Genomic DNA, 11763 nt, shown 5'->3' with positions numbered 1-11763 from the left:
TAAAAAAGGGGTGAACATTTGAAACAAGGAGGTGGCAACCAGTCCCTCTGGGGTCTGTCCTCTGAAGTTTACCTTCTGAGGAGCAGCTCTAGGCCAGATGGCAGTGCTGGAGTTAGAAGCAGCTTTCTCTTCTTCCTGTGCCAGCTGAGGGTACTGGCAGGACCCAGAAAATAGCTGGTTGAGGGTACCGCCGAGCAGCTGCCCAGCCAGTAAATAATTCATACCTCTGTGGTGTGCCTGTCTCTCATGCTTTCAAATGTTCTAACGTTTTTCCAAACCCTGCAGATTGGAATGGGTGTTTTCCCCACTTCGAGGCTCTTCCTTCATGCATCTTTTCTCCTTCCCCTTAAATATATGAATTTTTGCTCTCTATCACCCTGGCTGCTGAACCCTTACTTGATGCAGGGAAGGTTGCAGAATCAGGGAGGGAGGGGCTTTTATAAGTTCAGCCAGGGGTGGAATGGATGTGACAGGCTTTAGAATCTACCCTCTCAGCCGCCGGCCAGTTACAAGGAGGCGGGAAGCCCTTGCGCCTACCCAGCAGCAGAGCTGGGAGCTCTGTGCAGAAGGAGGCACCTGCACCTTGAAGTCTCCACACACTTACTATGCACATCTAGAAGCTTCATCTCTGGGGACTGAGGGGGTAAGTCTGCACATTAGAACCCCTCTAAAGACACTGAACAGAGTCATCGCCTTCAACGTTCTCTTGAACCCACTTTCTACCTGGTTATTATGTGGCACAACTGGGACTAACCAGTCCTTTTCGTTCCTGGGTCAGTTGCTATTTTTCCAGAATAAGCTAGCCTATTTATAATTTCTTTGTACTCACCCATGTGTATTTAGACGTGGAAAGACAAGGGCATATCAGTATGCAATCAGTGGATAAATAATATTTTATTCTATTCTCCCTTCTGTTGTATTAAAATAATTACAAATAAGAGTTTGGGGCACCTTAGCTTAGTCTTCTGAGTATCATAAAGAGCTCATAGCCTTTCACAAACAATTATTTCAATTCACTATATTACCATTGTTATTATTATGGTTGATTCATAAATTGTTACAACTTGCTTCTTTGTCCTCTTAGCACCACCCCTGATATTCTTAGAGTCATCCTTGTCTGGTAATAATAAGATGTTCCAAGCTAATTCTGGCCTTTCTCTGTCCCCAAGATACAGAATCAGCTACCTCTAAGGAGTCTTGGTTTTTATTTCCAGTGGAAAATAGTAGCAGAAAGTGAGTGCCAGGAGTGAGTACACATGAGTGTTGGTTTTGGCTTCTGTTGGCCCAATTTTTGTGACAGAATTGGGGAAAAATATATATTAAGGGAATTCTTTTTCTCCATTCAACAGATTATATTGCTGTCCCTCTTCTTATGGTATGAAGCTTTCATTGACCAGCAAAGTGTTCTATTATGTTCATATATTTCTAGCCAAAATTAAAACATATGAATGCACAGCTCTGACACCAGCTGTGGGCCGGGAGCCTCGGTGAGATGGCGGACTCCAAGACGAATGGTATTGCCACAGGTGCCAGGTGCACTCTGTGGGGGCAACATTGCACCAGGTGCTGTGAAGAGCATAGTGACAAATGAAAGAAACATGGCCCTGGGCCTCCAGGGATGGACAAAAATCACTTACATGCTTGCAATGAGAAAACTGTATAAACCATCATTTAATCAGTGCCTGCTGAAACTGGTGGCACAGGCAATAGGTGGTGAAGGAGTTGAGAGAAGGGAGAGATCAGTGTGTGGAGAAGGGAAGGTCCCTGAAGCAGGAGGGCTTAGGTCACCTTGGAGAGTGGTTGAATTTTAGATAGATGCCAAGGCACATCCTAATTGCTTGAAACTACCTCACATACAGAACTAAGCAGCCTGGGGAGCCGTGGGTATTAGGGTACGTACGAGGCTGCTGGCAAAAGAATGATGCTAGAGGGCTTCCCTGATGGCTCAGTGGTTGAGAGTCCGCCTGCCGATGCAGGGGACACGGATTCATGCCCCGGTCCGGGAAGATCCCACATGCCGCAGAGCAGCTGGGCCCGTGAGCCATGGCCGCTGAGCCTGCGCGTCCGGGGCCTGTGCTCCGCAACGGGAGAGGCCACAACAGTGAGAGGCCCGCGTACCGAAGGAAAAAAAAAAAGAATGATGCTAGAGACTCTGGCTTATGGTGAATGCAACATGGTGCCCCCAGAACGAGAGAAAATAAGATTCCGGTTGTACTTTTTTTTTTTTAATTAATTTTTATTGGAGTACAGTTGCTTTACAATGTTGTGTCAGTTTCTGCTGTACAACAAAGTGAATGAGTTATATGTATACATATATCCCCTCGTTTTTAGATTTCCTTCCCATTTAGGTGACCACAAGAGCATTGATTAGAGTTCCCTGTGCTGTACCATAGATTCTCATTAGTTATCTATTTTATATATAGTAGTGTATATTTGTCCATTCCAATCTCCCAATTCATCCCACCCTCCCCTTCCCCCCATGTGTCCACACGTCCGTCCTCTACGTCTGCCTTTCTATTCCTGCCCTGAAAATAGGTTAACTGTACCATTTTTCTAGGTTCCACATATAAGCAATATTATACGATATTTGTTTTTCTCTTTCTGACTTACTTCACTCTGTATGACAGTCCCTATGTCTATCCACGTCTCTGCAAATGGCACTATTTTGTTCTTTTTTATGGCTGAGTAATATTTTATTCTATATATGTACCACATCTTCTTTATCCATTCCTCTGTTGAGGGACATTTAGGTTGCTTCCATGTCCTGGCTATTGTAAATAGTGCTGCAATGAATGTTGTGGTCATGTATCTTTTTGAATTATAGTTTTCTCCAGATATATGCCCAGTAGTGGGATTGCTGGGTCATATGGTAATTCTATTTTTAGTTTTTTGAGGAACTTCCGTACTGTTGTCCATAGCGGTTGTACCAATTTACATTCCCACCAACAGTGTAGGAGGGTTCCCTTTTCTCCACATCCTCTCTAACATTTATTGTTTGTAGATATTCTGATGATGGCCATTCTGACTAGTGTGAGGTGATACCTCGTTGTAGTTTTGATTTGCATTTCTCTAACAATTAGTGATGTTGAGCATCTTTTCATGTGTTTGTTGGTCATCTGTATGTCTTCTTTGGAGAAATGTGTATTTAGGTCTTCCACCTATTTTTTCATTGGGTTGTTTGTTTTTTTTGATATTGAGCTGCATGAGCTGTTTGTATAATTTGGAGATTAATCCCTTCATTTGCAAATATTTTCTTCTATTCTGAGGGTTGTCTTCTGGTTGTACTTTTAAAATGATAGTGAGAGAGAGCATGACTGACACCAAGGTCAGAAACGCATCCCATGCAGTTAATAGAAGGAAATAATCCCGAGTCCATTAGGAAGCTAGAGAGCCTTGTACCTACCTCTCTCAATGCTTTTAGAAACAACGGAAAGCCATTGGTCCTGCTTCCGGTCTGGCTGGCCCATCCCTTCTCCATGCACCGCCAAACATCCCTGAACGTACCTGTTCTATCGCCAGCTCTGTGCGTTTAGCTTGCTCTGCCTGGAAAATCCTAGCTCTGATGTCACCTTTTTGTGCTTCTCCTGCCTCCACTCTTTCCAACCCTGTTAAAAGAAATGATTTCTTTTCTCCTTGATGTTCTCATAGCATTTCATAGGAAACCTTTGTTATACCATCTACCTCACATATTATTATTGCCTCCTTACTTATCTGCTTCTCCATAGTGCATATCTTAGGGAGATGTACTTTATTTATTCTTGTCTGTAATCCAAGTGCCTATGCACAATACTTGACACTCACTTCATATTCAGCAGATATTTCTTGGATGTATTAATAAATGAAACAGTGAATGAATGAATGGATACATGAACACATGCCTCAGGATTGAATTAGGTGACTCAATGGCCCCATGGGACTGGTGCATGCTTTGAATTTGGTAATTCCTTGTTCTTTACCTTGATGAAGTACCATTAGCCAGGATCTTGATTTATATGTATTAGATCTGCAAGGCAAGCAGGTAAACTGTCATCCCCAAATTCATAGACCGGATCTTAGTTTCTCTTGGTTTCAGCTATAATATTTCTAGCCAAGCCTTTTTTTGATAAGAAGAGGGAGACTTTGAAAACCAGCAGCAAATCACTTGATTTAATACGTTGTCAGGATTTGACAACCACTTAAAGGTTATAACTTGGAGATTTAGAGACTTGAATGTTAGGTTGTTCTAAGGACAGAATCTTTTAATGTTTACTAAAGCTCTTTGCTCTAAGATGGCTTCCAATTCTGAAGTGAACTGAGGCAGTCTGTATTTACTCAAGTCCACAACTGAAAGCAGAGAAATTCAGAGGTATCATATATACCTCGGGATTTTGACAGTTCTCAAATGATTTATATAGTTGGTTGTATCAAATTATGTGCCCATGGCTAGGATGTCCTTGGACAGCACTTGAGGTCTTTTGAAGGTCTTTGGAGATGAGTGGAAATCTTTGGGGGAAGGGCAGTAACCCAGCTGCCAACTGGGTGGAAGTGCCTGCAGGGAGGTGGTATCAAGGCCAGTAAACGCAGTGACCTGGTTCTCTCAGGAGCCCAGCAAAGCACCCCTGTCCACCATCTGTTTATGGACATTCGTAGCTCTGAAACAACTTTCTCTGTATTATTAGTTATAAAGTCTTTTGCCTTTTTGTTACAATTTATTTGAGATGTTAAAGCAGTGGCCAGTGAAGTTCTGTGGCTTAGGAGCCAAAACCATTAGAAAACAAGAAAACGAAAGGCCATCTAAAGCACAAATTTCCAATAGAAACTTCCAGAGAGTGAGAATTATTCACTCATTGTTTATTTTCCCTTTATACTATTTTTCTGCCTATGGTTTAAAAATTCAAATAATGCAAAATGGTACAAAGAAGAAAGGAAAATCATCTTTCCATATTTTTCTGCCCAGAGCAACTACCATCAGCTTTTCTGATGATTATCTTTCTCAGACTTCTTTCTATGCCTAGACACATGCAGATTTATCTCTATCTGTATATGTAAAAGAGATATGAATAGAATCGTACTATAAATGCTATTTTGCAATCTTTATAAATGCATGTATATAGGTATGTATGTATATGCACACAAATTACAGAGTATTCCATTTTATGAATGTGAAATAATTTACTAAACGAAGGCTGCTTTGAGAGGGGCATTTTGATTGCTTTCAGTGTTTTACTATCATAAACAATGTTTGAAGAATATCCTTGGCCATCTATCTTTGTGTTCTTCCCAGATTATCTTCTTAGGATAAATCCTTAGGAGTGATACAGCTAGATTAGGAAGTGTGCACGTATAAAGCTTGTAAGTGATTTTCAAATTGTCCTCCAGAAAATTTAACCAATTTCTACTTCTACAACAGTAAATGGGAATTTCCTCTACCCCCTTGCCAACATGGAGTATTATCAGGGTTATTCACATGTATCCATCTGATAAGTGTCAAATGATATCTCAATTTACTTTTTGGAAGGTTACCAGTGAAGTTTAGAATCTTTTCTTGTAATAATTGATCATTTATTTCTCTCCTCTCTCTTTCCTCCCTCCCTCCCTTCCTTCCTTCCTTTTCTTTCTTCTTTTTTTTTTCTTGCCTTCTCCAACACACCCCCTGCCTTTTGTGAGTTGTCTGTGTCCTTTGCCCATTTTTCTATTGGAGTGTTAATTTTTATTTTAATAATTTGAAGTTCTTTGTATTAACCTTCTGTTGGTTCCATATGTAGCAAATAGTTTCTTCAGATTTTCATTTATTTTCAACCTTATTCATGATTGTACTTTTGCTGTATGAAAGCATTTGTGGTCATGTCCGTCAGTCTTTCCATGTCCACTTCCTGAGTTTTCCATCATACTTAGAAAGTCCATCCCCATCCCAAGAGTATAAAAATGTTGACTTATATTGTCTCCAGCACTTCTTAATGTTTCTTTTATTTTTGTATATTTTAGTCTTAGATATCTCTAGGATTTATTTTGCTGACGTATAGTTAAAACTTTATTGATTTCTAAGTGCCAGTTGTCCACAGATTATTTATTGAGCTGTCTGCATTGATATGAAATGATCCTAAATTTCAAACAAATGGAAACTTAATATACATTTAATTTCTGGACTAACTTTTCCATTAATCTGATCGCTTATTTCTGTACCATAATACTGCCATTGTTATAGTTTTATAACACATTTTAAGAACCAGAAGGGCAAGTCTGTCCTGCTGGCCTTTGTTTTGTCTTTCTTTTCTTAAAATCAGTTTGGATTTTTAATGAGATTACACTTAATTTATAGAATAATTTAGGTAAAAATTATATTCTTAAAATATCCATCTGTCCAATGATAGATTAATCTTTTAATTTAATAGGTAAAAATTATATTTTTTAGGTAAATATAATTTAGGTAAAAATTATATTCTTAAAATATCCATCTGTCCAATGATAGATTAATCTTTTAATTTATTCATCTTATTTTTAAGGCATAAGTAGAATTTCAAAAACCATTATTTTCTTCATGTGACTCCTTCCACTTCTTATTAAGTCTATATAAAGAACAGAAAAGGGTCTGAAATTTTATCCTATGCAAGCAGACAGGTTAGCCTACCCCGGTGTTATGGATGCTGGCAGAAGAAAGGTGACTGCTAGATCAGAGGCACAGCAGGTGGTATAATTTTCATGTTCCCATCTGCTTCTCTTGTCCAAGTTCCATTGTGGATGCTTTACATGCAGTAGTCACAGCTGAGGAATTCTAAGCTTAGGGAACCCTAATGAGAACTCAGGGTAAGTTTCCTTGAGCTAATTGATGAAGAATGAGGGGACTAAGCCAGAGCAGGAGGAAAGAGCATTGTAGGCAAAGGCCCTGTGATGGGAGAAAGTGTGGCAACGATAAATATCTGGAAAAATGGCCACCATAGCGATTCCATTATCTTCTGGCTAATGGAGCTGAAGACAGCTAGCCTGTTTATTTTTCCTATTGTAAATGATCTGTTTGTTCTGCCTAACTGCTTATAGATTTTTCCCTTTGCTGTTGAGTGTATTTTTTTTAGGATTTTTTTGTTGTTGTTCGTTCTTTTTTTTTTTTTTTTTTGCGGTACACGGGCCTCTCACTGCTGTGACCTCTCCCGTTGCGGAGCACAGGCCCCGGACGCACAGGCTCCGCGGCCATGGCTCATGGGCCCAGCCGCTCCGCGGCATGTGGGATCCTCCCAGACCGGGGCACGAACCCGTGTCCCCTGCATTGGTAGGCAGACTCTCAACCACTGCGCCACCGGGGAAGCCCTGTTGTTGTTCATTCTTAAAGGAAGTTTCTTAAGACACAGAGAGGCTCTTTATGCTTGATGACAGCCTCTTAATATATCTTTGAGTATTTTACTTTGCTATTAGTTTTGACCTTTTCCTTAAATATTTGATAAATTGTGATTGTCTATCATCCGTAGTTTTGTTTTCCCTAAAAAATTTCCATCTGTTTTGTTTCCATTGCAGTCCAAGATTGGGACCTTTCTTTATTTTCAGTATTGATCTTTGCTATTTTTACTTTTTGTTGTTGTTGTTCATGTCTTAGTTTTGGAAAGGGAGATCTTGGGGACCCTCCAGTTTTTCCACCATCTTTTCCAAAGTGTCTGGATCTGGGTTTTTTTTGTTTTTTTTATCTGCAATAAATGTGTATTTATTTATAAATTTCAAACATGTGCTACACTGCAAAATTATGTGTTATAAAATGTACGCTTGGAACAACAGAAAGTTTAAAAGATGAGATAAAGAGAAATACATAAAAAGGTTTTAATACTTTTCTCTCTAATGGATCATCTTGATCCCTTCCCCAGGCACATACAGCCCACTTTCAAGACACTACCCTAGAGATAAAGGCTGTCAAATGTGATGTCTATTTCCCCAGCCTTTCCTCAGTGCATGTACTAACGTATATATCTTATTTGTTAAAAACGATGAGGGCATACCAGTTCTTCGATTGGCTTTCTCCATATAACACCACATGTTGGACAGCCTTCCTCTCATTACATAAATCAAGCTCATGATTACAGCTCCACAGTAACCCATAATCAGAAACAGTTATTTCTTTAATCAGACACTTATTAGACATTTAGAATCTCCTGATAGACATTTAGAATGCTCCTAATTGTTCATAAAGACAAAGAACACAACAAGGACCACCACTGTATGTTCACAGATTATTCATTTTTTTTAACCAAACATGTGACTAGAGCTGCATGGTTAATAGTCTGCTCACACCTAATAAGTTACTCGATTTGCCCAAGTGCCCTATGGAGTAGGCAGTATAGAGAATCCTTCTCATTCTGTGGATGGGGAAATGGAGATTCCAAGAGACTACCTGATCTAACACAAAATAATAAGAGCCACTACGTTCTCTGTGTATCGTGCTAAGAACTTGACATTGATTATCTGATTTAATCTTCACAAAAGTCCTAGAGGATAGGTATTATTACTATCCCCATTTTAGAGATCAGGGAACTGAGGCTCTGAGAAGTCAGCAACTTACTAAAGGGCACACAGAGTAGTGGGTAGTGGAGTGAGGTCAGACTCTGAAGCCTGGGCATTTTGCCTGCCACTCACTCATTAGGGCTAGGGTGGGGTGGGATTGGAGGCCAGCACACCTACAGCCCTCTTCGAAATAAAGTACCAGCTACAGCTGCAGTCTGGGATGGCCTTGACACTCTGCCCTAGACCCTCCCTTGGTCACATCCTCATAAGCAGGGAGAACATTATACACAGGATTAGTAAAAACTATTTCAGGCAACAAATTCAAAACTGAACTGTATATCACAGGGAGCTCTGCTCAATATTATATAACAACCTAAATGGGAAAAGAATTTGAAAAAGAATAGATACATGTATATGTATAACTGAATCACTTTGCTGTACACCTGAAACTAACACAACATTGTTAATCAACTACACCCCAATATAAAAAAAAACCCAGAAAACCTGAAACGAAGTTAACAGAAAAATCCCCTAGTTCTTGAAACTGGTTCTCTCTCTGTTGAGTTAATCTCTTTCGCACCACCAATGTCAAAGGTTTCTGGCTTCTTCCTCCTGGTTGGGGCCAGCTTCCTCCCATAAGGGGCACCTGTCAGTGTCAGCCACGTGCCTCTCACGCATTACTCACATGGTACATAGACGTGGGCGGCCCAGTTGCCCCGCTCGTGGGGAAAGGTGAGCACCTGGCCCCCGTGTTTTGCGCAACCATCCTCAGACCACTCCTCGGTGCCCGGGAACCTGTCCAGTACACTGTCGGGTACTGGCAACTTCTGGCTGGGAAGGGGGCTCTGGCCCCGACTGTGGCCTCCAGTCCCCAGCCAGCCCCGGGTCCCAGCCTCAGCTTCATCCTCGGAGCCACTGCTGCTGTAGCCCACCCGGAGCGCCGCACTCATGGGGGACCCCCTCCACTACAGCACAGCCTGCCTGCCAGCGGCTGAACCACACCAGGAATTCCTCTGCGCAGGAAGTTGGATCTGTTATTGAAAGAATCATTTTGTAGATGCTTTCCTCCAACTCTGTAAAATTATTCCAAGAAGACATTTTGAGACTCCCCCATGGTTAAAATAGACTATTCAGTTTTTAACAGCTCTCTGTCCCATTACTTAAAATTGGATTTATTTTTGTGTTAAAATGGTATATATTTGTTAACAAGGAATTGGGGAACAGCATCTTCCTGATTGATGGATGAAATACATAATCATTCAGGTATGGTGACTTGAGGAGACTGTGGGAAGACTCCCTATCTCCAAGTATCTCCCCAACCACTAACCAGTACTTAGTATTCCACTAAAAATACTTCACTGTTGTTCCATTAGCATGAAGTCTGTTGATCAGATTTAGTTACCTGGAAAGGTCCTTCATACTCCTGCGATGGTGTACTTCTATAGAAGGGAGTGGAAAGTAACATGAGTCCTGTTTTTTCCTCCCACCAGGGAGAGGGAAGTAGAACAAAAGAATCCAGTTTAAAAGATGACTGTTTTTCCTAGGAAATTATTTCTGGCATATTAGAAATTTGGGGATACTTAAGTGTAATTTTGAGTGATACGAATTCTTAGGATAATGTGCTCATTAGTTTGTTACCCTTCCTTTACTCTTCAAAACCTGTTCAACAAGAAGAGTTTTGTGAGGGAGTGTCTCAGTTAGCAGAGTATCCCAGCTCACGAGGGAAGGAGTGCTGCTAATTGAACCTTTCAGGGGACTCGCATTTTCATGAGAGGAAAGAAATTCAGTGCCTTCTCTGATTGTGGATTTTCTCATGTTGACTTTTGATCTTGATGTTATTAAATACATTGCTGACCTCCTCACTAGATGAAAGTAGAAAGGTAGAGAAACTTGTCCTAGACGAGGAAAATTCCTGTTTCCAAAATCTATAAAGATAAACTAATTATGAAGAAGCAGAAACTTGATCATGGTAGTTCAAAATGGGATTCAGATAAAGTTTCACATAGCAAAAATCTTACTGAATAATTTTTTGTGGTTTTTCAATGTTTTTAAAAGCCTCTCTTTTGAAAATGAATATTTGGGTATTTGTTGGCACTGTGGAGCAGAGATACTAAGTCTAGAGATAGTCTAATGTTTACATATTTGTCTACATATGGGTTTATCTGCATTGATCCTAATTCCTTGACTCTAAGATGTCTTTAAGTATATCACACGTCATTATTTCATATACCCCTAAGAAAGAAAAAATGCTCCCTATGGAATTCTGACACACTTACAGTGCTTTAGGGTGCATCCTGATTTCAAAGATGTTAATATGTGAAAAAATATGCATCATAGAATTGATGAGATATAGTATTTTTCTTAAACTTACAAAAACAGGGAAAATTGATATCCTTAATTACTTGTCCATCTATCTGAAATATTTAACAATACAGTCAATAGGTAAATTTATGCTTTAAAATTCTATTTACTAGGTATGATATTTCTAAGAAAAATCAAGACATTGATAGAATACCATTAATATTCAGAGAATTAACAAAGTGACCTTACATCTATAGATGATACACCCCAGATTTCCCCTGTCATGTTTTTTTAATATTTATTTTATTTTTAATATTTATTTATTTATTTTTATTTTTGGCTGTGTCGGGTCTTAGTTGCGGCATGCAGATCTTTTGTTGCAGCTCACGAAGACTTCTCTCTAGTTGTGGCGCGCCGGCTCAGTAGTTGCGGCGCCTGGGCTTAGTTGCCCCGTGGCATGTGGGACCTTAGTTCCCCGACCAGGGATCAAACCAGCGTCCCCTGCATTGGAAGGCAGATTCTTAACCACTGGGCCACCAGGGGAGTCTCTTCCCTGTCATGTTTTTAAGAATTCCCACTATTTGATATTTTCATTCCTGAGTAAAGCAATCTGGTCCCTGCAGTGCTGCCCAGACCAGGGTGTAGGGATTGCTTCTATTGTCTTTTCCAACTCTTTCAGCAGCCTTTTGAGAAAGAGCCTCTTATTTCCACTCTTAGGTATCACTAATGCTCAGAAATGAATTTTATCACCTAACATCACCCCTGAATTAAAGTCTAAAGTTCTGTCCCACTTGCCACTTTCCTGAACATTCCAGGAAATGTGATCCTTGAGCTCATGATACAGCTGCGTTCTCTAGGTTGAGGTTGATCAACTACCTCTTGCTGCAAGATTTAGTCAACTTTACTTGAGAAGCTTATTATAAATATTTTTAATGCTAAGCATATTATAGTACGAGGGGGAAAGGATTTGTGTGTGGTGAACAATTACCCATAGTCCCACTA

Source organism: Grampus griseus, assembly GCF_964374135.1.
Source record: "Grampus griseus genome assembly, chromosome: 13".
Taxonomy (NCBI): Eukaryota; Metazoa; Chordata; class Mammalia; order Artiodactyla; family Delphinidae; genus Grampus; species Grampus griseus.
The sequence above is the reverse complement of the archived record's forward strand: the minus strand, read 5'-3'. Positions refer to the sequence as shown.